Source organism: Triticum urartu, chromosome 1A (assembly GCF_056163025.1).
Source record: "Triticum urartu cultivar PI428250 chromosome 1A, HENAU_Tu73, whole genome shotgun sequence".
Classification (NCBI taxonomy): domain Eukaryota; kingdom Viridiplantae; phylum Streptophyta; class Magnoliopsida; order Poales; family Poaceae; genus Triticum; species Triticum urartu.
The window spans coordinates 592,972,339-592,978,338 of record NC_141873.1 but is presented as its reverse complement, the minus strand read 5'-3'; positions in this window follow the sequence as shown (position 1 = coordinate 592,978,338).

The window sequence follows — 6,000 nt, the reverse complement described above, 5'->3', positions numbered from 1 at the left end:
GTGTATTGAAGTCGATTTAATCAATGTCATGGTTGACACTAATTTTCTTGTTATTGGCCATGGATTGAAACAGAAATCGATCAATTATCCCTATGCATTGAAGTCGATTTAATCAAATGCATAGTTGACACTACTTTTAACTTGTTATTCACCATGGATTGAATGTGATAGTAATCAGATTATCTCTATGCACATAAGCATAGTTGGTGCTTGTCTCCCGTGGGATAGTAATCAGATTACCTCTATAAACAAGCAATAAATCAGAGCTCACGAGAGCAACAAAGCAACAAGAGAGTATACCTGTGTGGATGTGTCGTGTCTGCCGTGGAGGTAGAGCTGAATATCCTTCCGAACGGACAAACGAACGGCCGGAGCACTCCATCGCGAGCCGGAGGAGCTTCCAGCATCCAGGTCTGCCGCCTCCGGCTGACCTGCAGCACGCTCAAGGCAGCGGCTGCGCCACCCGGGATCCACCGCCTCCATGTACGGGTACGGGTTGCCACGCTCGAGCTAATTGAGGCAGCTGCGCCACCCAGGATCCACCTCCTCCCGGTCCCGGGCTGGAGCGCTCGAGCTGGTCAGGCGCGTCGCGGAGCTCAGCTCCCAGGATCCAGCTCCTCCATGTCCGGGACGGAGCGCTCGAGCTGGTGATCCACTGCGCGTCCGGCGAGACAAGGATGAGGCCACCGGCGGGGGGAATTGCCATCCGGTGAGAGGGAAAGGGGCGCAGCTGCAGGGGGAGGACATCCGACGGCTTCATCCTCTCCGTCCTCCATGCTTGTTCCATGTCTGAGTTCTCGAGGGGAAAGAAGGCAGTAGTACTACAGTAGCATTTTTTCTACGGGAAGTGAAAGAGGTGAGGAATACGACGGGGCAGCGGTGTACTAGTCGATGGGTATTTCGGGGTTTTTTTCTGCGGCTAAAAAGGGCCACGAGAGGGGGAGGCATGGATGGGTGACGCGTGTCAGCGGCGCACAGATGGGCGCACGCCGGGGCGCAGGCAAGCCCCGTCCCCACTCCACAATGCATGCATGCATGCATGCGTTTTGTAGATTGTAATGATCCGGCGGTCACCCTGCCGTGTGCTGTGCTGTGCAGTGCAGTGCAGGTCAGGTGTGTATGCAATGCATGCGTTTCGTGCGTGATGATCCGGCTGGCCGGCCGGTTGGGCGGCAGCATGAACATCGTCGTAGAGCTTTTTTTTTTTTGAGGGGAACATCGTCGTAGAGCTGCTGGGCTTGAGTTGCATGGACGACCACCGCGTGCGCGACATCGACCCGACACCACACGTACGCGTGCATGCATGCACATGTCTGGGCCAGCTGACGTCCCGTCTCCGTCACATCCATCCATCGCATTCCACAGACACATACGAACATATGTCTAACTGGGGTAGTACGTAGTACGTACATCTCTTGCCTCTTTCGGTCTTGTCTTTCTACGTAGTACGTCACGACGGCTCATCTGGTATATGATCTATTAGTTCATCAACACACTTTCTGTTGGAAATCTCCAAGTGTCTCACTGAATATATATATATATATATACATATATATATATATATATATATATATATATATATATATATATATAGATATGTGCATACATATATACGGAGATGGCGAGATGCAGATACAGATGGACAAAGTTTGCATCTACTCCCTCCGTTCCAAAATTGATGGAAAAGTAGCCATGCAAGCATCCGTACTGTAGGAGTCATGCATGTGTCCAACGACATCTAGTCTAATCTAACTGAGATTAATTTGGCATTCATGCATGGCTGTCGATCGTGAGAGCGCTCATCGACACCCACCCGACACGTACGTTCGATACAGGGTGCATACATGCAGATGGCCGGAGTTGGTCCAGGCCGACCGGCGAGGTGACGTCCCGTCTCCATCACAGCTCCTGCGCTGCGATTCATTCATTCATCGGCCTTCACATTCACTGTCCGATCCCCCTACCTACGGCAGCTGGACGACGTGGACATGAGCAGCAGCAGCAGCAGGAGGAGGAGGCGGCTTAGGCATGGCGCCGCGTGGAGAAGCGTGCAGGTGCAGGGATGGAGGCGGCAGCTTGGCCTGCTGGAGCATGTGGACGTACGACCTCGCGCATGGACATGGTGATGGTGGGCCGCCGCGCTCCACTCTCTGCTCCTGCACCAACAGCGCCTGCGCCGCCTCCCGCACCGGCACGTCGCTGCCCTGCCCGGCCGAGGATCCACCACCGCCTCCACTCCTCCTTGGTCGCCAGCGTCCACCCGTCACGCCGACGGCGAGTCTGGCTTGCATTAGCCCCGCCATCGCAGGACGTAGGGGGGCCAAACCCATCATTTTTAGAGGAAAAAGGGCTAAAACGCCCCGGTTCCATTGCAAATAACGAAACCACCGAAACCGTTTTGTTAGAGCATCTTCAACAGAAGCGTTATACGAGCGCCGTGCGATATAAAAGCTGCTTTTAGCGCGCGCGGACCTGGTTTGAAATCTCCAGAAGCCGCACAAAAAACGCGTGCACGCTATAACTAATGCAGCGCACGCATCAAAAAGGCATCGCGCGCAGCATATTTAGTGCGCCCGGTCGCGCGCGCTGCAAACTCTGTGCTGCTGCAGATGGGACCGCTTGATTGGGACCGTTGGACTCGCGCGCGCAGCATATTTTGCAGCGCTTGTTGGAGTAAACGTCTTCTAGCGCCCTAAAAAAATTTACTTGCGCGCTGTAAACCTGTTTTTTGGGCGCCGCGCATTGGGCGGCTGTTGGAGATGCTCTTAAGAGCTACAAAGCACGCCGGGGGGAAGGGGCAGCACAAAGGAAAAAACACCACACAGTCTACACTCCCTGAAGGAGCACACGGAAACACATAGCGGGAAAGACCCTCCTATTACAGGCTACAACCAGCATAGTTTTCCAGAGAAGAAGGATCACTCCCATGTCTTCAGAGCGAAAAGCCACCTCAGCAGCAAGGGGTTCTTTCACCGCATTGGTTCAGACCTAGCCAGGGTCTGACCAGAGGAGAAGAGGTGGTGCTCGCGCCAAATGCTCCATCTTTTGTACCAGGAGTCAAACTCTCCTCTTGACTGCATCCGCACACCTTATCTCCCACAAGGTTAAAAAGGAAGCTGTTTTTTGCCACAAAACCTGCATACCAAGCCATGGCACAGCATTAAAGCAAATATCGTTGCGACACCTCTAGAGAGCCCATAATGCAGCTGCATGAAGCATAATATCTGCAGATTTGTTGTCATTTCTCGCCCACCACTCAAGGAGCACATTCGAGTTAAGCTCAACGGTGCATCCCAAGGGGCTAAAAATCTCTCTCCAGATTTCTCTCGCAACAATACAATCAAAAAAAGATGATAAACTGATTCTGCTTCATTACAAAACAGGCAGGTAGGGTCATCCACACGTTGTCTCTTCAGAAGATTGTCTCTGGTGAGTAGTTTGTTTCTCACAACCAACCAGAGAAAGATCTGGATCCTCTGAGGAACATTAGCTTTCCAGATCAACATGATGTTGTCTTGAGCCACTCCTCTAAAATTCACAAAATTATAATAAGATTTAACAGTGTAAATGCCCTTAGGCTCCAAATCCCAAATAATAGTGTCCTCACTATCATTAAAGTTTAGATCCTTGACTACACCAAAAAGCTCATTCCATGCAGTAAGCATGTCTGGCGAGAAACATCTCCTAAAGTTAATTTTCAGAGACACACCATCCCACACTTCACTGATGGAGACATTGGTAGTATTGGCAATATTATACAACTTCCAATAGCTAGTAGCAAGTGTAGCATTGCCAGTCCACCTATCTTCCCAGAACCTAACACTCTTGCCATTACCCACCTTCCAGGAAAAGCCAATTTTTGAAGCTTTAATAGCCCAAAGAATGCCTTTCCAAAGGGGGGAAGCACCATTATCAGGGCAAGCAAAAATGTTAGGTTTGCAAGTTTTATATTTAGCGTCAATGATTTGTTTCCAAATTTTACCATCATCGTTGAAATATCTCTTAGCCCACAAAGCTAACAGGCTGAGGTTCATATCGGCTATATTAGGAATGCCCAAACCACCATACTGTTTTTTCAAGGCAATATTGCCCCAAGCAGCTAGGTGGTATTTATGATGGCCCTCATAATCATCCCAAAAGCAGTGAGCAAGTTGAGAGTTGATCATGTTAATAGCCCACTTAGGGAATTTAATAATTCCCATAAGATAGCGGGGGACACTAGAAAGACAAGACTGGACAAGGGTAAGACGTTTACCAGAAGAAAGTAATCTCCCTCTCCAGCCGGCTCCTTTCTTAATAATTTTATCTACAGTGGGTTGTAAATCCTCTTTTCTAAGCTTATTATAGTGAAGAGGGGCTCCTAAATATTTAATAGGAAAATCTCCAAGCTTGCAACCCAGGACCTGAGCAAATAAATTTGCTTCCTCACGGTCAATGTTAATGGGGACTAGGTCACACTTATGAAAGTTGATCCTCATCCCAGACAACTGTTCGAAACAACAAAGTAACCACTTAAGGTTTTTAGCAAAAGAAAGGTTTTTGCCCCAAAAAAGCAGAGTGTCGTCTGCATACTGCATACTAATGATGCCCGCGGGATTTGAAACAGGGAAAAGACCTTCAACTTTGTTATTGACAGAGGCCTTAATTAAAAACCTAGTAAATACATCAGCAACTAGGTTGAATAGGAGAGGGGGAAAGGGATCTCCCTGTCTGGCACCTTTGACAGGAACAAAGAACTCACTGTTGCTGTCATTTATCCTGATACCAACACAGCCTTTGAAGATAAGAGATTCTACTTTATCCAACCACTTCTTACTAAAACCCCTCCTCTTCATCATATCCATAAGGAATTCTCTATTTATCATGTCATAAGCTTTCTCATAGTCCAACTTAAAAACAAAGCCAGACTGCTTGCTAGAGTGCACAGAATGGATAATTTCATGTGCAGCAATAATACTTTCACCAATGAAACGCCCTTTAATAAAGGTTGTCTGGTTAGGAGCTATTAAATCATTGCAAATGGGGCCAAATTTTGTTGTGGCACATTTTGCAAAGATTTTAAAGCTACAATTAATCATGGCAAGAGGCCTGAATTTCTCCATTCTAACTGCCTCAGCCTCTTTAGGGACCAGGGTTAGGAGGGAGAAATTAAGTCTATACAGGTCTAAATCTCCCTTCTCCCAATCCTGGAATAAAGCAAATAGGTTACCTTTAATAAGGTCCCAGAATTGCTGATAAAATAAAAAAAGGGAACCCATCCGGGCCAGGTGCTCCTTCAGCATATGAGATGAAAACAGCAGCCTTAATTTCTTTCTTAGTAAAAGCAGCATCTAAGATATTGTTATGAGCTTCTGAAACTAATTCTCCCTCACTCCAAAAGTCATCTTTCAGAGTGATATCTATTTTATCTACAAAGCCAAATGACTTTTTATAGTAATTAACATCAGTATTCATAATGCCTTCTGGGTCAATGACAATACCTTCATCATTTTCCAGTAACAGGATCTATTTCTTCCTCCTTTTTGGCTTGCCGCAGCTTTAAAATAACCAGTGTTGAGATCACCTTCCAGGATCTCCCTCTCCCTGGACCTCTGTCTGGCTTTAATCTCTTCTTTTTTCCAGATATCATTCAGCTCACCTGCAATGTTTTTAATCCTCAGCTTAGAATTAGGTGATAGAGGTTGAGACTCAACAAGAATATCAAGGCAGTTATATTCAGCCACCAGGGCCTGTTTCTGCCTTTTTTGCTCTGCCTCATAATTAGCACACCAGCCTTTAATGGCTTTCCTGGTATTTCTAATATTAAACTGCCAAATATCAATAGCTTTAGTAAAGTAACATTTAGTGTTCCAGGCCTTATGAACTACCTCCCTAGAGCCATCTACTTCCAGGAACCATTTCTCAAATCTAAAAGCTTTCTCTTTAGGGGGGGAGAAAGCACAAGTGTTCAACACCAGAGGGGTGTGATCACTACCAACCCTAGGAAGAGCTTTGAGCTGA